General features: G+C 38.0%; 1 pseudogene; it reads right to left on the bottom strand.

The window, feature by feature from the left end:
* Window positions 1-19,051: 19,051 nt before the first annotated feature.
* Window positions 19,052-22,665, bottom strand: LOC116893153 (annotated as a pseudogene).
* Window positions 22,666-22,901: the final 236 nt, after the last annotated feature.

Consider the following 22,901-nt stretch of genomic DNA (forward strand, 5'->3'; position numbering starts at 1 on the left):
CCTCATCCTCCTCCTCCCCTCCTCCTCCTCCTCCCCCTCCTCCTCCTCCTCCTCATCCCCCTCCTCCTCCTCCTTCTCCTCCTCATCCCTCCCTCCCCCTCTCTCTGTTTCTGTCTCTTTCTCTCTCCCTTTCTGCATCTGTGTCCAACTCAAGGCAGAGCCATGAGCTCCTGCCTGAAAACTTACCCAGAGTGTGTGTTTCTGAGTTCTTATTCTAAGGGAGTTCTTGTCACTCACTGATAAGCCAAATGTTGGTGCTTCCGTAAAAGCAAAGTAAGCCCCAAAATAATTGAAACTGCACTATTAGATTTACCTATTGAACTTTAAGGCCATGTTAACTGAGCAGTATTTCTTGATTTTCATCCTTTAAGGTAATCTGACCACTTCCTAGTCAAAATCCCAGTGATGGTCACCCTTTAGTGCTGACCTGTGTCTTTGTGTTTTCTCATGCTGTCTGCTCGACTATTTCTGAAGTGAATCACCACTTTCATTATCTTTCTCCATCCCATGTCTGCCTAATTCTGATACTTGCTCATTCATTGGCTTATTAACTTTTATTGACAAATCAGAGAATGCATGGGGAGCAGTGGTTACACAATATTGAGCCAGGAGATACTTAAAAATAATGATAGCAACCAGATATGGGGGCACAGATATCATTGTTTGTATAATACAATGATAATCATTGCACAGTGCACAAGAATATTATGACTAAAATTTTTCTAGCTTTAAATTTTCAATTGTTTATTTTCTAATTTTTGTGTTTTAGAAGGCAATGCTTGTTTATGTAGCTTTGGCTGTCTTCAAAGTAGGGATGGATACAACATAGGACTCACACTTAGAAATCAGTGTAAATATGGACCTTTCCTGCTTATCTTAAATATAGGACAACATAACTGTCTTGTTGTTTGTTTGTTTGTTTTTATATTATTGGCTGATGGGCCTGGAATGTAGGGTTTTGTACATGTCAAGAATGTTCTGTTATGTGGAGCTTCACATACATCTTGAATTTTTAAATTTGGTGGAGAATATCATTCTGTTTTCCAGAATGGTATGTGTTGATGATACTATTACTTCTGAAGTCTCCTGAGTCATTGCATTGTAGGTGCATGACATCCTTCCTGTTTGTTGTATTGGGTTGGAATTACATTGAAAAGAATGTATGTTGCCTGTACGCATAAATATGCATCTCATATATCCTTGGTACTTTCAGGAGTCAGAATATAGCCTCAGAATACTGAACATATTATACAGGTTATTAATTAGCTCCTATGTATGTACTGGCCATTGGGCACACCTCGGTGCAGGAATAGCAACTGCTGAGCCAGCTCTCCAGCTTTGTATCACTTATCTATCATCAATATTTACATGCTCACATTTTCATCTGTCCATTTCTAATTGTGTAAACATGGTTTCCATTTTAGTAAAATATTATTAATGTTATAATTAAAACTGGGACACTTCAGATTCTTGAAGATGATTATCCAAATGAGGGGGGAATGTAGAATTCATATGTAATGGGTATATATCCATTTTAAGAACTTAAGGATTATTGTGATTTGTTTCTTTCCTTGAGGTTTGATTCTTCATTTTTTTTACAAGGGAGCCTGGTCTGTAGTATATACCAATGACTGTCCTAGATCGCATCACATAGACCAGGCTGGCATCCAACATTATGATATACTTTTGCCTCTGTGTCTTCAGTGCTGAGATTAAATGAATTTGTCAATCCATCTATCTTGTTCATTGCTTTAGTAGTTAGTAATGCATCCAATATCTCTCATGTGCTGAGTACTATTGATCTGTTTCCTTATGTCTTTATGCCTCTTAATTGGCTTTTCTCTTCCAAGGGTGCATCTAATTCAAAGGGTGCAGAAATGACAGTATTGCACCTCATTATTCAGGTTCCTACAAAAATGACTTGGTGATCATGATTACATTATACTTCTCTGTCAGGAAAAAACTGGGGAAATACCAAAATCATTTATTTGAATATATTGTTAATGAAATATACATGTCTAGTAGTTCAGTATCCTTCTTTCCTATGTACACATGTTTGGGATATTTCAGAATGCAGTGACCTATGATGATGTGCATGTGAACTTCACTGAAGAAGAATGGGCTTTGCTGGATCCTTCTCAGAAGAATCTCTACAAAGATGTGATGCTGGAGACCTATAGCAACCTCACTGCAATAGGTAAGACTTGAACATTGTTTCTCTTTTTAAACAAAAGCAAAATTGTATTTTTAATTGTGTGGTTGTTCATTTGTGTACTTCTTTGCTCTTGTTTTTATTGATGCATTCCTATAATTTCATTTGAGAAGGAGGAAGAATGAGGGGAGTAAATCAGGCCTGTTTCACTGAAGATAATTTCTTATATTTTGCCTAAATTCCAGTATATATCACACATTTTCTGGTAATATATTCTAGACTTTAACTGGGAAGATCACAATAATATTGAAGAACATTGTGAAAATTCTGGAAGGTAATTTTCTTGTGCATGCTAATCCTAATATGTTGCTGAAGAAATCTTAATGTGTTCTTGAAGATTGGTTAAAAGCAAGAGTGCAAAAAGCACCATTTCAAAGGTTATTTAGTATTAAATTCTGCCAAATGTGGTACCTCAGTGTCGGGTATTTGATTTGTGTTTGCAAGGCATCCCTTTTAGACAGAAAACATGAAAACCAAGCCTTAACAGATTGTACCATTTCAAGGACAGCCCCATCCCAGCTACACTGTCGAGCTGCCAGTCACTTTAGTCTCATTCCACTCAGATAGGGCAGATATACACCTTGAATATGTCATAAGTCATATATCCAAAACAGTCTGATATGCAAACAGTCCATAGTGTACAGATGTAAATCATACACTTGTGACAAGGTTACTAAGATTATTCAAAGTGGACATTAATGGAAGTTAAAAGGTTGTTGTAGAGAAAACTTAATCTGAATACTACCTGTCAATGAGCAACAAAGAGTAAAACTGTGGGAATACAGTGTATATATGTTTTATTGGTCATTCTTCCTTTTGAAAGTGTATTATATGGATCAGTTATCTATATATCTATCTATCTACTTATCTATCTATATAATTATCTATATATCTACTGAATATAAAGGATAAAATTTTCTATGCCTAGGGGATAGTGCCATAAATCCTGTAGCTCTCTTGGAGGACAATTAAAAAATTTGTAAATTTCCCCTCTTAGGGGAAATTTGTTGAAAATTATGAAAGTTTTCAATTGACTGATTTCACAAATTTTTGTAACTATAGCAACAAACTCAGACTGCAGAAAATCCATATGAATATTTATTATTCATATAGAAATTTTCTGTTTATCCTGTTTAAATTCACAAATATTGTATGGCTGACATTATTGTAAAATTTATGAATGGAATCATTGTGGTAAAGGTGTGAATGCTAGTACATTTTCTCAAATATATGAAAAACCTCATATATTAAAAGGATGGTTTGATTTTGAGGCATGTAATAAATGCTCTTACCATGAAGATATCATTGGAGATGTAATTAATACCCATAATGAAGCAGACCATCTTGAAACAAAGTGGTAGAACATTATTATTCCTCCTTGCAAATAGAAAAGATTTTTAAATTAATTCATGCAGATAAACAGTTCATCAGTAATAGGAATGGGGTAAACCTTTCATATGTGACAATAACATAGATAGGCTTGAAGTTATTTCTACTGTAGAGAACTTCTCTGAGTAAGTCCAATGTACTAAGGCCTATTTGTATCACAGGCATCTTCAAAGGGATGAATCAATTCATACTGGACAGAAACCTTATGAATGTATGCAATATGATGGAACTTTTACAAAAAAAATCACATTCAGACACATAAAAGTGTATATAGTAGATCATGTGTGTATTATACTGGTCTTCAAATACATAAAAGAACACACACTGGAGAAAAACTCTATGATTGTAAGAGAAGTGGTAAAGCCATACTTTGGCAAAGTCATCTTCAGAGTCATAAAAAAAAATATACTGGGGAGAAACCCTATGAAGTAACCAATGTGGCAAAGCCTTTGCATATCATAGTCACCTTCAAGTCCATAAAAGAACACATACAAGAGAGAAACCCTATGAATGTAACCAATGTGGCAAAGCCTTTGCATAAAACAGTCATCCTCAAAGGCATAAAAGTACATACACTGGGCTGGAGAAATGGCTCAGTGGTTAAGAGCACTGACTGCTCTTCCAGAGGTCATGAGTTCAATTCCCAGCAACCACATGGTGGCTCACAACCATCTGTAATGAGATCTGGTGCCCTCTTCTGGCCTGCAGTCACATATGCAGGCAGAATGCTGTACATAAAATAAATAAATAAATCAATAAAAAAAAAAAGTACACACACTGGAGAGAAACCCTATGACTGTAACCAATGTGGCAAAGTCTTTGCAAGACACAGTCACCTTCAACTACATAAAAGAACACATACTGGAGAGAAACCATTTGAATGTAACCAATTGGGCAAAGTGTTTTCCTGTCCCAGTAATCTTCAAAGGCATAAAATAACACATACTGGAGAGAAACCCTATGAATACAACCAATGTGGCAAAGCCTTTGCATGTCACAGTGATCCTCAATATCATAAAAGAACACATACTGGGGAGAAAACCTATGAATATAACCAATCTGGCAAAGCTTTTGCCAGACACAACAATCTTCAAAAAAAAGTATGCATACTTGAGACAAACCCTATGAATAAAACCAATGTGGCAAAGTCTTTGCATGACAGAATAACCTTCAAATACATAAAAGAACACATACTGGAAAGAGATCCTTTGAATGTAAAAAATGTGGCAAAGCCTTTTCAGGTCACAGCAATCTTCAAAAGCATAAAAGAATACATATTGGAGAGCAAAACTATGAATGTAACCAATGTGGTAAGGTCTGCAAAAGGCAGTCATCTTCAGTGTTACAAAGGAACACATATTGGAGAGAAACCTGAGGGTGTTAAAGGTTTTGCATGTTAAGTGATTGAAAAAGAAATTTTAAAAATACATTCTTGAATGAATTCTATTTAGTCAATTTGATAAAGGCATTTGCTGTTTTTTCATTTTTTTTAATTTATTTTCTTGATTCTATATTTTGTATTTACATTTCAAATGTTATTCCCTTTCCTAGTTTTCTGGCCATAAGCCTCCTATTCCATCCCCCTCCCGATCTTCTGTGAGGGTGTTCCCTCTGCAATGAAGCCCTCTTGCAACCCCCTGAAATTCCCCTGCACTGCAGGGTCCAGCTGTGGCAGGACAAAGGGCTTTTCCTCCCATCGGTGTCCAACGAGGCCATCCTCTCCTATATATGCAGCTGGAGTCATGGATCTGTACATGTGTACTATTTGGGTAATGGTTTAGTCCCTAGAAGCTCTGGTTGGTTGACATTTTTGTTCTGATGGGGTTGCAAGCCCCTTCAGCTCCTTCAATTCTTTCTCTCATTCCTCCAACAGGGACCCAATCCTCAGTTCACTGGTTTGCTGCTAGCATTTGTCAACGTATTTGACATGGGCCAGATGAATCTCTCAGGAGATAGCTACGTCACTCTCCTTGCAGCATGCATTTCATGACCTCATTAATATTATCTAATTTTGGTGGCTATATATAAATTGGCTATATACTCTGGTGGGGCAGTCTCTGAATGGCCATTCCTTCAGTTTCTGCTCCAAGCTTTATCTCCATATCTCATCCTATGAATATTATTTCCCCTTTTTAAGAAGGACTTAAGTATCCACACTTTGGTCATCCTTCTTGAGCTTCATGTGGTCTGTGGTTTTTGTCTTGGGCAATTTGAACTTTTGGGCTTATATCCACTTATCAGTGAGTGCGCACCATGTGTATATTTGTGATTGGGTTACCTCACTCAGGATGATATTTTCTAGTTGATCCATTTGTCTATGAATTTCATGAAATCATTGCTTTTGATAGATGAGTAATAATCCATTGTCTACATGTACCACACTTTTTGTGTCAATTCCTCTGTTGAAAGGCATCTGGATTCTTTCCAGCTTTTGGCTATTATAAAAATGGCTGAAGTGAACATAGTAGAGCATATGTCCTTGTTGTATGTTAGAGCGTCATTTGGGTACATGCCCAGGAGAGGTATAGCTAGGTCTAGAGGTAGAGCAATATCCAATTTACTAAGGAACATCCAGACTGATTTCCAGAGTGTTTGTACCAGTTTACAACCCCACCAAAAATAGAGGTGTGTTCCTCTTTCTCCACACTCTCACCAACATCTGTTGTCACCTGTGTTTTTGATCTTAGCCATTCTGACTGGTGTGAAGTTGAATCTCAGGGTGGCTTTGATTTGCAATTCCCTGATGACTAAGAATGTTGAACATTTCTTTAGGTACTTGTCAGACATTCGATATTCCTTAGCTGTGAATTCTTTATTTAGCTCTGCACCCCATTTTTAAATATGGTTTTATGGCTCTCTAGAGTCTAACTTCTTGAGTTCTATGAACATTTTGGATGTTAGTCCTCTATCGGACGTAGGATTGGTAGAGGTCTTTTCCCAAACTGTTGGTTGCCATTTTTTCTTAATGTGATTTCCCTTGCAGAAGCTCTGCAGTTTTATGAGGTCCCATTTGTCAATTCTTGATCTTAGAGCATAAGCCATTGGTGTTTTGTTCAGGAAATTTTCCCCAGTGCCCATTTTTTGAGGCTCTTCCCCATGTTTTCTTCTATTAGTTTGGGTGTATCTGGGGTTTTTTTCTACCGTTTTTATTAAATTGAGTATTTCTTCTTTACATTTCAAATGTTCTTCCCTTTCTTGGTTTCCTGTCCATCAGCCCCTAACCCCTCCCCACTTAACTTCTATATGGGTATTCCTCTCCCCATCCATCACACGTACCACTCCCCTCCCCCAATTCCCTACACTGGATGTCCAACCTTGGCAGGACCAAGGGCTTCCCTTTCCCATCCACTAGTGCTCAAACAAGGCTATTTACTGCTACCTATGTAGTTGGAGTCCAGGGTCATTCCAAGTATAGTCTTTGGATAGTGGGAGCTCTGGTTGGTTGGCATTGTTGTTCTTATGGGGTCGCAAGCCCTTTTAGTTCTTTCAGTCCTTTCTCTAATTCCTCCAAAGGGGGTCCTGTTCTCAGTTTAGTGGTTTGCTGCTGGCATTCGACTCTCTATTTGACATGTTCTGGCTGTGTCTCTCAGGAGAGCTCAATATCCGGTTCTTGTCATCATGCACTTCTTAGCTTCATCCATCTTATCTAGTTTTAGTGGCTATATATATATATATATGTATATATATACATATACATGTATACATATATATGTATATGTATACATATATATATATATATATATATATATGTCACATGTGGGGCAGGCACTGAGTGGCCATTCCTTCTGTCTCTGCTCTAAACTTTGCCTCCCTCTCTCCTCTTATGGATATTTTTGTTCCCCTTTTAAAGAAGGAGTGAAGCATCCACATTTTGGTCATCCTTCTTAAGTTTCATATGGTCTGTGCATCTTGGGTAATTTGAGCATTTGGGCTAATATCCACTTATCAATGAGTGCATTCCATGTGTGTTTTTCTGTGATTGGGTTATCTCACTCAGGATGATATTTTCTAGTTCCATCCATTTGACTATGAATTTCATGAGGTCATTGTTTTTGATAGCTGACTAGTACTCCATTGTGTAGATGTATCACATTTTCTGTATCCATTCCTCTGTGATGAAGGGCATCTGGGATCTTTCCAGATTCTGGCTATTATAAATAACGGTACTATGAACATAGTGAAGCATTTGTCTTTGTTGTATGTTGGAGCATGTTTTGGTTAATATGCCCAAGAGAGGTATAGCTGGGTCCTCAGGTAGTATAATGTCTAATTTTCTGAGGAACCTCCAGACTGACATCCAGAGAGGTTGTACCAGTTTGCAATCAGACCAAAAATGGAGGAGTGTTCCTTTTCTCCACATCCTTGCCAGCATCTGCTGTCATCTGAGTTTTTTATCTTAGCCATCCTGACTGTTATGAGGTGAAATCTCAAGGTTGTTTTGATTTGCATTTCCCTGATGACTAAGGATGTTGAACATTTCTTTAGGTACTTGTCAGACATTCGATATTCCTCAGCTGTGAATTTTTTGTTTAGCTCTGTACCCCATTTTTAATAGGGTTATTTGGCTCTCTGGAGTCTAACTTCATGAGTTCTTTGTATATTTTGGATATTAACCCTTTATCAGTTATAGGATTGATAAAGATCTTTTCCCAATCTGTTGGTTGCCGTTTTGTCTTAATGACAGTGTCCTTTGCCTTGCCAAAGCTTTGCAGCTTTATGAGATCCCATTTGTTGATTCTTGATCTTAGAGCATAAGCCATTGGTTTTCCATTCAGGAATTTTTCTCCAGTGCCCATGTGTTCAAGACTCTTCTCCACATTTTCTTCTATTAGTTTGAGTGTATCTGGTTTGATGTGGAGGTCCTTGATCCACTTGAACTTCAGTTTTGTACAAGCCGATAAGAATGGATTGATTTGCATTCTTCTACATGCTGACCTCCAGTTGAAAAAGCATTGTTTGTTGAAAATGCTATGTTTTACAATGCCAACCAACCAGACCTTCCAGGGACTAAACCACTACAGAAAGACTATACATAGACTGACCCAGGGCTCCTGCATATGTAGCAGAGAATAGCCCTGTTGGGTTACCAGTAGAAGGGGAAGCCCTTGCTCCTGCCAAGGTTGGACCCCCAGTGCAGGGGAATGTGGGGGAAGCAGTAAGGGGGATGTATGGGGGAAATACCTGTATGGTATAGGGGTAAAGGAGGGGTGGGGGGAGCTTGTGGACACGAAACCGGGAAGGGGAATAACATTTGAAATGTATGTAAAGAAATATATCTAATAAAAATTAAAAAAAAAAGAATGTTAGTGCTTAGGCATAATTCTCCACTGTTGTGCCTTCTATTGCCTGGAGACCCGTGGTAGTTTAAATAAGAAATTTCCCTCATAGGTTCACACTAAGTTCCTTTTGGAGACCTTACAAGGAAATGAATTCTTGCTGGAGGAAGTATGTTTCTGAGGGTGGCTTTAAGAGTTTATACCCTCAGTCACTTCCAATTTCCTCTTGGCTTCATGCTTATGATTGAAACTCTGATCTCTCATATTCCTGATCCAGTTGATTGATGTTGGAGGGCCCAGCCCACTATGGGTGATGCCACCTCTGGAAAGGTAGTCCTGAATGGTATAAGAAAGCAGACTGAGCAAGGCAGTAAACAGCACTCCTCTGTGGCTTCTGCTTCAGTTCATGTCTCCAGGTAGCTTACTTGAGTTCTTGCCTAGACTTGAAAAAAAGAAAGAAAGAAAGAAAGAAAATGCTATATTTTTTTCCATTGAATGGGTCTGGCTCCTTTGTCAAAAATCAAGTGACCATAGGTGTGTGGGTTCATTCATGGGTCTTCAATTCTATTCCACCATTCTATCTGCCTGTCTCTGTACCAATACCATGCAGTTTTTATCACTATTGCTCTGTAATACTGTTTGAGGTCAGGGATGGTGATTCCCCCAAAAGTCCTTTTATTGTTGAGGATAGTTTTAGGTATCCTGGGTATTTTGTTATTCCAAATGAATTTGCAAATTGTTCTTTCTAACTCTATGAAGAATGGAGTTGGAATTTTGATGGGAACTGCATTGAATCTGTAGATTGCTTTGGGTAAAATGCCCATTTTTACTATATTAATCCTGCCAATCCATGAATATGGGAGATCTTTAAATCTTCTGAGATCTTCAATTTCTTTCATCAGAGTCTTGAAGTTCTTATCATACAGATCGTTCACTTACTTGGTTAAAATCACACCGAGGAATGTTATATTATTTGGGGCAATTATGAAGGGTGTAGTTTCCCTAATTTCGTTCTTGGCCTGTTTATCTTTTGTGTAGAGGAAGGCTACTCATTTGTTTGAGTTCATTTTATACCCAACCATTTTATACCCAAACAGCTGAAGCTGTTTATCATGTTCAGTAGTTCTCTGGTGGAACTTTGGGGATCACTTAAATATACTATCATATCATCTGCAAATAGTGATATTTTGACTTCTTCTTTTCCAATCTGTATCCCCTTGATCTCCTTTTGTTGTCTGATTGCTCTGGCTAGAACTTCAAGAATTATATTGAATAAGTAGGGAGAGAGTGGGCAGCCTTGTCTAGTCCCTGATTTTAGTGGGATTGCTTCAAATTTCTCTCCATTTAGTTTAATATTAGCTACTGGTTTGCTGCATATAGCTTTTACTATGTTTAGGTATGGGCCTTAAATTCCTGTTCTTTCCAAGACTTTTATCATGAAGGGGTGTTGAATTTTGTCAAATGCTTTCTCATCTAATGAAATGATCATGTGGTTTTAATCTTTCAGTTTGTTTATATAGTGGATTACGTTGATGGTTTTCCGTAAATTAAACCATCCCTGCATCCCTGGAATGAAGCCTACTTGATCATGATGGATAATTGTTTTGATGTGCTCTTGAATTCAAATTGCAAGATTTTTATTGATTATCTTTGCATTGACATTCATAACGGAAAGTATTCTGAAGTTCTCTTTCTTTGTTTGGTTTTTGTGTGGTTTAGGTATAAGAGTAATTGTGGTTTCATAGAAGAAATTCAGTAGTCCTCCATCTGTTTCAATTTTGTTGAATAGTTTGGATAGTATTGGTCTGAGGTCTTCTATGAAGGTCTGATAGAATTCTGCACTGAACCCATCTGGACCTGGGCTCTTTTCGGTTGGAAGAATTTTAATGACTGCTTCTATTTCTTAGCAGTTATGGGGTTGTTTAAATTGTTTATTTGTCCCTGATTTAACTTCAGTACCTGGTATCTGTCTAGGAAATTGTCCATTTCCTGAATATTTTCAAGTTTTGTCGAATATAGGCTTTTGTAGTAGGATCAGATGATTTTTTGAATTTCCCCCTGATTCTGTAGTTATGTCTCCCTTTTCATTTCTGATTTTGTTAATTTGGACACACTCTCTGTGACCTCTGGTTAGTCTGCCTAAGGGTTTATCTATCTTGTTGATTTTCTCAAAGAACCAGCTTTTGTTTCTGTTGATTCTTTGTATAGTCCTTTTTGTTTCTACTTGGTTGATTTCAGCCCTGAGTTTGATTACTTCCTGCCTTCTACTCCTCCTGGGTGTGTTTGCTTCTTTTTGTTCTAGAGCTTTTAGGTGTGCTGTCAAGCTGCTGATATATGCTCTCCTGTTTCTTTCTGCAGGCACTCAGAGCTATGAGTTTTCCTCTTAGCACAGCTTTCATTGTGTCCCATATGTTTGGGTATGTTGTACCTTCATTTTCATTTTCTGTATTTCTTTAAGCGAGTTATTTATGTCCTTCATGAAGTCCTCTATCATTAACATGAGATGTGATTTTAAATCCAAATCTTGCTTTTCAGGTGTGTTTGGATATCCAGTATTTGCTTTGGTGGAAGAGCTGGGCTCTGATAATGTCAAGTCTTGTTTTCTGTTGCTTAGTTTCCTGCCCTTGTCTCTTGCTATTAGGTTGTGTCTGGTGTTAGCTTGTTTTGCTGTCTTTGACAGTGGCTTGACCCTCCTGTAGGCCTGAGTGTCAGCACTCTTATAGACCTGTTTTCTTTCAGCAGGATCCGGGAGCAGAGAGCTGCTTCTGGGTTTGTGTGACCTGAACCCTCCAGGTGGATTGCTTGGCACAAAAGAGTTGGTCTTATCTCCATTGTCAGGTGTGTAAGTGTTTCTAGCGACTGGCTTTCAGCTCTTGGCGCTGACAGAATCCGGAAGGGCTCTGCCCCTGATTACACCTAAGTTCCTGTGACCTGAGGGCACTAGACTGGTTCCACTTGAATCGGGGATGTGTACAGAAGTAGTTGTTTCCCCCGAGGTTTCACGATTGTCCTCAATTCTGAGGGTCCATCTCTCTCCCCCACAGGATTTGTGTGCTGAGAGCTGTGGGACTCGTTCAGTTCAGTTCCAGTAGCAGGCAGAAAACAGCAGGTTCCTCCTGCTGACTGCTCCTGTATTCCTGTATTCAGAGGTCACTTGGTCGATTCCTTTTGGCCCAGAAATGTGAGCAGAAGTGGCATTCTCCCCGAGGTCTCAGGATTGTCTGCGCCTCTGAGGGTCCAGCTCTCTCCCACATGGAATTGGGTACAGAGGGCTGTGGAAGTGCTTTATTTCAGGGTACAACCAGCAACTGGAAGTGTCCTATCCCAGACGACTTCTTCCTTTGTGTGTCCTGAAGCCACCATGCTTGTCACTCGGAACGGAAGAGTTGGTCTTACCTCTGCTCTCAGGTGTGTAGGGGCACGTGGCAATTGGCTTTAGTTAGCTCAGGCAGAAACCTGAAGGGTCATGCCCCTGACTGCTCCTAGGTCTCTGTGCACAGAGAGCACAGAGAGCACTAGACTGGTTCCACTTGAATCGGGGATGTGTGCAGAAGTAGTTGTCTCCCCTTAGGTCTTAGCATAGTCCACACTTCTGAGGGTCCACCTCTCTCCCACAAGGAGAGCTGTGGAACCATTTCAGTTCACTTCCAGGCGAAGGCAGAAACCAGCAGATTCCTGCTGCTGACTGTTCCTATATTCCTGTATCCTGAGGCCACTAGGGAGGTTCTAATAATTTTAACATTTTTTTTTTAGATATTTGAAGCTTTTGAACTAATATCACTTATCAGTGAGTGCATACCATTTGTGGCTTTTGTGACTGGGTTACCTCACTCAGGATATTTTCTAGTTCCAGTCATTCGCCTAAAACTTTCACAGTAATTGCTTTTAATAGCTGAGTAGTACTCCATTGTATAAATGTACCATGTTTTCTGTATCCACTTCTCTGTAGAGGGACATTATGTGTTCTTTCCAGCTTCTGGCTATTATAAATATGGCTGCTATGAGCATGGTGGAGAAGGTGTCCTTGTTATATGTTGGAGCATCATTTGGGTGTATTCCCAGGAATGGTATGGCTGGGTCCTCAAGAAGTACTATGCCCAGTTTTCTGAGGAACTGCCATCTTGATTTCCAGAGTGGGTGTACCAGCTTGCAATTCCACCAAGAATGGAGGAGTGTTCCTCTTTCTCCACATCCTTGCCAGCATCTACTGTCACCTGAGCTTTTGATCTTTGCCATTCTGACTGGTGTGAGTTTGTATCTCATGGTTGTTTAGGTTTGCATTTCCCTGATGATGAAGGATGTTGAACATCTACACTTGAGAAGAGAGACATAAAACTAGTGCAATGGACACTCCCTTTAATCTTTGTGGTTGACTCTATTGAGGACTCCTTATAATGGAGGACACGGAGTTCTAATTGCCCATCTTCTCTAACACAAAACTAGATCAGTCTGAGTTTATAGATGTGAGCCCTTTGAGTGGAGATTCTAGGTTTAATATAGAAGCTCACACCATTTAAAAAGGGCATCAGACGTTTTTTTGAATGGTTGGCTGAAGCATTTATCAAACAATGGCCTACAGAAAAGGAGTTGGATATGCCTGATATTCCTTGGATTAGTTTGACAAAGGGAATAGTTCCACTCACTCACTCCTAGTGACCCTCTAGAAAAATTTTTGCTTCCTGTCCCCACAACTCTGCTGGCATACAGGTTTGGGTTCCAGATGGGGGAGTTCTCCTACCAGGAGCCACAACAAACATCCCATTGAACTGAAGTTCCAACTCTCCCCTGATCATTTGGGCTTCTAATGCCCATAAACCAACAGGCTAAGAAAGATAGCAGCATTAGGAGGGGTGATAGATCCATATTACCATGTGGAAATTGGATTGCCTCTCCACACTGGAGGTAAGAAGGATTATATCTGGAGTGCAGGTGATCCCTTAGGCATCTCTTGGTACTACCAAGTCCTATGATTAAAGTCAATTGGAAACTGCAACAGCCTAATCCAAGCAGGATGGCAAAAGAAACAGAACCAACAGGAATGAAGGAATGGGTTGCAGACTGTAGGCCAAATAGTCCAACAATAGGTATATTTCAATGGGAACATAAAGAACCCGGTGGTGGTTCATTTCATGTGGCTGGATACCTCAGCTGGTCCTCATTATATATCAGAATCCATATAAGAGAAAAACATTACAAATGTAAAGATTGTAGAAACTATTTTATCAACACCTCAGATCAAAAAACTCACCTCAAAATCCATACTGGAGAGAAACCATATACATTTAAAATAAGGTAAACGACAGCAGTCACTACAATCAACTTTATTCAAAGAGAAAAGAAAATTCATGCAACTGCAAAATGTAGAAAGATCCTTTAATAAACATCATAGTATATTTATTGTTTTTGGATTTAAGGAAATAAAATCTTTCAAAGTATGCAGAGTATCCAAAACATTTGACCAATTATTATATCCTTGTGAATTATCAGAAATGTCACACCAGGCAATTATATACACAATAAAATTAGTAAACATTTTCTGCAAAAAAATTCACTAAAGAGTTTATTCGAAATGCCAACCAACCAGTTTTCAGGGACTAAATCACTACCCAAAGACTATACATGGATTGACCCATGGCTCCGACTGCATATGTAGCAGAGGATGGCCTTGTTGGGCACTAATGGAAGGAGAAGCCATTGGTCCTGCCAAGGTGGGACCTCCAGTATAAGGGAATGTTAGGGGAGAAGATGGGGTAGGTAGGGAGGGGAACACTCTTATAGAATAAGGGTAGCGGGAGGGGATAGGGGGCTTAAGGACAGGAAACCAGGAAAGGGAATAACATTTTAAATGTAAATAAATATCCAATAAAAAAGAGTTTGTTAGAAAATAAGCTACACATGAAGTAATACTTTAGGCAGAACTATCAAAATGTCTATTAATTAAAGTGGAACAAAATTGAAGGCACAAGTGATTTTTAATTTGAAACAGAAGTATTTATATCAAGAAATGACTGTTCATCGCCAGACATTTGTAGAAAAAGATACTCCCCTGTGTTTGTAATCATTATTGTATTGACATTATTTTAGCCTCTGTAATGGTGAATATTAAACATTGTTTTCAACTTCAATTCTATTCTTTCTTTTGTGTCTATCCACAATAAATTTATATCAAAGACTTTGTTCATTGCTTGCTGCCTTCCTGTGGTGAACCTGTTTTATTGAGGATGGCATTATGAAATTTATATATTCCAGGAATGATATACCGCCTGAAATTCCTCTGTTGAGAATTCTATGTTTAGGTCTGTTTACCAGTTTTAATTGGATTATTTGTATTATATGTGTCTAATTTTTTATTTATCTCTTTATTAGACCTCTGTTGAATAAGAGGACGGTGAAGATCTTTTGCCAATCTATAGCCTGTCATTTTGTCCTCCTGACCTTGTCTTTTCCTTACAGAATTGCTTCAGTTTGTTGTAGTCCCATTTATCAATTGTTGATCTTAGGGCTTGAGATATTGGTGATCTGTTCAGAATGCTGTCTCCTGTTCCAATGAATTTAAGGTATTCCTAACTTTGTCTTCTATTAGATTTAGCGTATTGGTTGTATGGTGAATTCTTTGCTCAATATAGTCTTGAGTTTTGTGTAGTATGGCAAAAAGTGTCTTTCCTCTGACATGGGCCTCAAATTAAACCATTTAATAGTTAGTAAGCCTGAATTATGCCATAGAATATCTTGCAAGCAGGGAAGGTTATAGCCTGAAAGTTTTGTTCCTGGTTCAGTGTCTTATCCCCACCACCAAAAACCTTACTACATTAGAGAAGATGGACAATTACAACTTTATATCCTCCATGATGAGTCCTCACTAGAGTCAACCACAAAGAATATAACGAGTGTCCACTGTACATTTTATAGTTCTCTTGCCAAGTATCGGACTAGTAGTCATTTCTCCCTGTACTCTTTCCCTCAAACCTCTACTCAGCCTGATAATCATCATCTCACACACCTCCAAGTACATCTGCACAATGCATTCTTTTTCTACTTCCAGGAAGATGCATGCTTCCTCCCCACTGAACCCCAACACCCACTTGAGATTTCCTTGTTACTATGCCTCTCGTTGTGAATGGTAGCATGATTTTGCTTTATTGGGCAGTTAATTGCTATGTATAAGTGAGAATTTCTGATGTGTGTACTTCTGGATCTGATTTAGCTCACTCAGATTTATGATTTTCTCCTAATTCCATCCATTTGCCTGAAAATATTATGTCTTTTTTTGTTGTTGTTTTTTTTCTTTTTTCTATTTTTCAGAGCTGGGGACCGAACCCAGGGCCTTGCGTTTGCTAGGCAAGCGCTCTACCACTGAGCTAAATCCCCAGCCCATGTCTTTTTTTCATACTACATTGTGCACATTCCCACATTTTCTCTATCCAGTTTTCATTGAGGTACATCTAGGTTTTTTCTAGTTTATGACTTTTACAAATTAAAACATTGTGAGTATAGTTGACTAAGTATCCTTTTGCTGAGATGAAGCATCTGTTTGTTTTGTGCCCAAGATAGGTTTAGCTGGGTCTTTTTGTTGATAGATTCACTGGTTCTGAGGAAACAACATGTAATAACATATATCTAAAATTTATCTGCTCCAAACTTTGAAAGTACTTGTCTCTAAGGCTTTGCTATTTGACAGTCTTACAATTTTCATCTGTAAAATGCCTGTGATCTCCAAAAAATGACTTTTAAGAGCATGGCAAAAACTATGTGAATATCACCTTAGACTTACAACAAAATATTGATTCTTAAGTGTGGACACACTCTGCTTATTAAGGTCAAAAATACAGCAATGACTAAATAGCCTCCTGAGGCTTAACACAAAATGGAAAACATCCTTCATTTGTGGGGCTTCTCCTTTTCTGACCTTGTCTAGGGACTTTAAAGACTCCACACACGCCTCTATCTTAGGAAAGTCACAGTGACTTAATTAGAATATAGGATTAACTAATTTCATCCTGATAGAACCCATATACCTAGCTCTCCAGATTCCTGAAATGTTTCCCCATATTAAAGAGGGATTTTGGTATTTAAAGCCTTCAGCTTTGCCCATTCTGAATGTTTCGATCCCTAGTCCTTCAAATTACATAAGCCTTGAATCACAAGTAAAATTGATCACAAGTAAAATGTCTCCCTACAGCTGATAATTGATCGATCATACACTTTTCATTCATGCTTGCAGGTCTTCAGAACCCCCAGTTTGCTGTCTCTGCTCACATTGCCTCCATGGCACAATATCAGCTAAAGATCCCTGAGGGCATTGATAGCTACAGTGAAAAAATCGTGACATAGGTTACCTTGATTGTTGCAACTTAAAATATATTTGATTCATATCTTGTTTAATATATAGGAATATATACTAAATGTGAGAAGTTACTTTTTATTACTTCCTCTATTCTCATATTGCAAATTTATACCTGGACGACAATTTCCCCTCCTTCCCAACCTACACCCAGATACTCTGCCATTTTCCTTCAAAAAAAGAGCAGATGTCCTTGTATGTTAACTGGACAAGGCAAAACATGTTAGAATAAAGATAGTTACAAACACTCAGATCATAGATGGACAAGGCAATTAAGTAGGAGGAAAATTATCTCTAGAGCACTTAAGAGTCAGGCACTCCCATCCACTATATGTCACCACTGTGACTCATTTCATGTCTTAGAAGGTGACTGTTAAGAAAATTAATATCACACTGATTTCATTTCCATGCCTTCTCTTAAAAATGTGCTTTTTAAGACCTTTTAAGTCCACCATAACATGCAAATCCTTTACCACATTTGTTACATTCTCAGGGTTTCTCTCTAGTATGTGTTCTTTTATGACTTTGAGGATGACTTTGGACTGCGATGGCATCAGCACATTGGTTATATTCACAGGGTTTCTCTTCCATATGTATAATTTTCTGCCCTGGAGGACAATTAGGATATGTATGAGCTTTACCAAATTACTTACATTCATAGGTTTCTTTTCAGTATGTTTTCTTTTATATTTTTGAAGATGACAGCATTGTGCAAAGGCTTTGCCATATTGGTTACATTGATATAGTTCTTTTTGGCCTTTGAAGACTGCTGTGCTGTACAAGTACTTTATCACATTGGTTACCTTTATAGTTACTCTCTACTATGTGTGCTTTTATATCTTTGAAGAAGACTGTTGGGCATAGCCTTACTAGATTGGTTACATTCATAGGGTTTCTCTCCAGTATGTGCTCTTCTTTGCCTTTGAAGTTTGCTGTGCCATGCAAAGGCTTTACCACATTTATTTCATTCCTAGGGTTTCAGTCCAGTGTGTATTTTTTTATGGCTATAAAGATTACTCTGACGTGCAAAGCCTTTACCAAATTGGTTACATTCATAAGGTTTCTCTCCAGTATGAGTTCTTTTATGCCTTTGAAGTTTGCTGTGCCATGCAAACGCTTTACCACATTGGTTACATTCATAAGGTTTCTCTCCAGTATGTGTTCTTTTATGCCTTTCTAGATGACTGTTTTGTGCAAAGTCCTTACCACATTGGTTACAATCTTAGGGCTTCTCTTCAGTGTGTGTTCTTTCATGGCTATAAAGATTACTGTGACCTGCAAAGGCTTTACCACATTGGTTACATTCATAGGGTTTCTCCCCAGTATGTGTTCTTTTATGGACTAGAAGACTACTGTGTTGTGCATAGGCTTTACTACATTGGCTACATTCATAGGGTTTCTCCCCAGTATGTGTTCTTTTATGGACTAGAAGACTACTGTGACGTGCAAAGGCTTTACCACATTGGTTACATTCATAAGGTTTCTCTCCAGTGTGTGTTATTTTATGCCTTTGTAGATGACTGTTTTGTGCAAAGGCCTTACCACATTGGTTACAATCATAGGGTTTCTCCCCAGTATGTGTTCTTTTATGGACTAGAAGATTACTGTGAGTGGCAAAGGCTTTACCACATTGGTTACATTCATAGGGTTTCTCCCCAGTATGTGTTCTTTTATGGACTAGAAGACTACTGTGTTGTGCATAGGCTTTACCACATTGGTTACATTCATAGGGTTTCTCCCCAGTATGTGTTCTTTTATGGACTAGAAGATTACTGTGAGTGGCAAAGGCTTTACCACATTGGTTACATTCATAAGATTTCTCTCCAGTGTGTGTTATTTTATGCCTTTGTAGTTGACTGTTTTGTACAAAGGCTTTACCACATTGGTTAAATTCATAGGTTTTCTCTCCAGTATGTGTTCTTTTATGCCTTTGAAAATTGCTGTGACCTGCAAAGGCTTTACCACATTGGTTACATTCATAGGGTTTCTCCCCAGTATGTGTTCTTTTATGGACTAGAAGACTACTGTGTTGTGCATAGGCTTTACCACATTGGTTACATTCATAGGGTTTCTCCCCAGTATGTGTTCTTTTATGGACTAGAAGACTACTGTGACGTGCAAAGGCTTTACCACATTGGTTACATTCATAGGGTTTCTCCCCAGTATGTGTTCTTTTATGGACTAGAAGACTACTGTGACGTGCAAAGGCTTTACCACATTGGTTACATTCATAGGGTTTCTCCCCAGTATGTGTTCTTTTATGGACTAGAAGACTACTGTGTTGTGCATAGGCTTTACTACATTGGTTACATTCATAGGGTTTCTCCCCAGTATGTGTTCTTTTATGGACTAGAAGACTACTGTGACGTGCAAAGGCTTTACCACATTGTTTACATTCATAAGGTTTCTCTCCAGTGTGTGTTATTTTATGCCTTTGTAGATGACTGTTTTGTGCAAAGGCCTTACCACATTGGTTACATTCATAGGGTTTCTCCCCAGTATGTGTTCTTTTATGGACTAGAAGACTACTGTGTTGTGCATAGGCTTTACTACATTGGTTACATTCATAGGGTTTCTCCCCAGTATGTGTTCTTTTATGGACTAGAAGATTACTGTGAGTGGCAAAGGCTTTACCACATTGGTTACATTCATAAGATTTCTCTCCAGTGTGTGTTATTTTATGCCTTTGTAGTTGACTGTTTTGTACAAAGGCTTTGTAGGTGACTGTTTTGTACAAAGGCTTTACCACATTGGTTACATTCATAGGGGTTTCTCCCCAGTATGTGTTCTTTATGGACTAGAAGACTACTGTGTTGTGCATAGGGTTTTACCACATTGGTTACACATTGGTTACATTCATAGGGTTTCTCCCCAGTATGTGTTCTTTTATGGACTAGAAGACTACTGTGACGTGCAAAGGCTTTACCACATTGGTTACATTCATAGGGTTTCTCCCCAGTATGTGTTCTTTTATGGACTAGAAGACTACTGTGTTGTGCAAAGGCTTTACCACATTGGTTACATTCATAAGGTTTCTCTCCAGTGTGTGTTATTTTATGCCTTTGTAGATGACTGTTTTGTGCAAAGGCCTTACCACATTGGTTACAATCATAGGGTTTCTCCCCAGTATGTGTTCTTTTATGGACTAGAAGATTACTGTGAGTGGCAAAGGCTTTACCACATTGTTTACATTCATAAGATTTCTCTCCAGTGTGTGTTATTTTATGCCTTTGTAGATGACTGTTTTGTACAAAGGCTTTACCACATTGGTTACATTCATAGGGTTTCTCTCCAGTATGTGTTTTATTATGCCTTTCAAGATCACTGTGACGTGCACAGACTTTACCACATTGGTTATGTCCATAGGCATTCTCCTCAGTATGTATTCTTTTTTGCATTTGAAGATCAGTTTGAGGATAAATGCATTTATTGCGCTGTTTACATTCATAGGATTTCTCTCCATTATGTTTTCTTTTAAGCCTTTGAAGATGATTTTCACAATAGCATGCTTTATCACACTGGTTATATTCATAAAGTTCTTCTCTAGTGTGTTTCCTTCTATGTATAGGAAGATCAGTATAACACACGAAGGATCCAGTACGTGTGCTTTTATGTGTCTGAAGGTAATTGTGACTTACAAATTCTCCATCATATTGAATACATTCATAGGGTTTCTCTCCAGTATTAATTGGTTCATCCTTTTGAAGATGCCTGTGAAATAAATAGGCTTTAACACATTGGTTATATTCAGAAAGTTTCCCTACAGTAGGATTTATTAAAAACCAGAGTATGTAATTGGCACATGTGAAAAATTTAACCCATTCATTAAATTAATCAATAATTTATCTCTATGAATTCATTTGATGATCTTTTGTAATTGTAAAGAGAAATCAGATATAATAATATTTTATTACTTTGTATGTACCCATGATGGTTTGCTTCACTATGGAAATTATTTACATCTTTAAAGATACCTGTGATTGCAAAAGCATTTTTTACATGGCTCAAAATTATAATATCCTTTTCCTACATGAGATTTTTCAAATATTTGACAAAATTTGCTTTACAGCAATGATTACATTCATAAAATTTCTTCTTATATGAGCCAAACATCATTTGCACCATGAACTGGGACAAACAGAAAATTTCTACATTTCTCAGACTCATAGGGATTTTCTGAAGTGTGAGTTTGTTGATCTAAACCCAATGAAGTTGTGAAGTCAATTAACTGTAAACCTTCATAACTTTCAACAAATCTACTCTTAGTAAGGAAAACTACAAATCTTATAATTGTCCAAGGAGAGAGAGGGTTACAGTGTTTATGTCAATATCCCTTAGGGAAAGAGGAATGCATCATTTATGTTCAATAGGTAGGTAGGTAGGTAGGTAGGTAGATAGATAGATAGATAGATAGACAGACAGACAGACAGACTGACTGACTGACTGAGGTAATAGAGCAACATCCGTCCAATATAATATATTTATGAAGGAAAAAATAGCAAATAAATTATAGTCACATCATATGTTCCTCATATACAAGCAGTATTTGTATTAAGGTTTCTCTACAACCTTTTTATCTCTCATGAACTTCCACTTTCAGTAATATTAGTAAACTTGCCACAAGTGTATTATTAACATCAGTACACTGTGGACTGTTTGCATATCAGACAGTTTGGATGTATACTTAGGACATATTCAATGTGTAGATCTGCCCTATTTTAGTGATGTGAGACTAAACAGACTGGCAGTTTGACAGTGTACCCAGAAAGGGGCTGTCCTTGAAATGGTACTATCTGTTAAGGAACTGTTTCCATGTTTTCTTTCTAAAAGGGATGCCGTGCAAATGAAGACCAAATACCTGACAATGAGTTACCTGATTTGGCAGAATTTAATCCTAACTATCCTTTAAAATTGTGCTTTTCACACTCCTGCTTTTAACTAAAACTTAAAAACACACTGAGATATCTTCAGATGCATATTTGTATCACCATGCACAAGAAAATTACCTTCTTTGTCTTCCAGGATTTTGACGATGTTCTTCAAGATTGTGGTCTTCCCAATTGTACCCTAAAACATTGTAGAGGAAAATGTATGATATATTCCTGGAATTTAGGCAAAATATAAGAAATTATCTTCAGCAAAAACAGGCCTGATTTACTCCCCTTATTCTTCCTCCTTCTCAAATGAAATTATAAGAATGCAGTAATAAAAACAAAAGCAAATAAACACAAAAGAACAACCACAACACTAGAAATACAGTTGCCCCTTATTTTAAGAAGAGAAACAACAGTCACAGACTTACCTATTGCAGTGAGGTTGCTATAGGTCTCCAGCATCACATCTTTGTAGAGATTCTTCTGAGAAGGATCCAGCAAAGCCCATTCTTCTTCAGTGAAGTTCACATGCACATCATCATAGGTCATTGCATTCTGAAATATCCCATACATGTGTATATAGGAAAGATGATACTGAAATACTAGGCATGCATATTTCATTGACAATATATTCAAATAAAGAATTTTGGTATTTCACCCACTTGTTTCCTGACAGAGAAGGTATAAGATCACCAAGTCATTTTTGTTAGAACTTGAATAATGAGGTGCAATTCTGTCATTTCTGCACCCTTTGAATTAGGTCTACCCTTGGAAGAGAAGAGCCAATTAAGAGGCATAAAGACACAAGG

The sequence above is a fragment of the Rattus rattus genome, chromosome 2 (assembly GCF_011064425.1).
Source record: "Rattus rattus isolate New Zealand chromosome 2, Rrattus_CSIRO_v1, whole genome shotgun sequence".
Taxonomy (NCBI): Eukaryota; Metazoa; Chordata; class Mammalia; order Rodentia; family Muridae; genus Rattus; species Rattus rattus.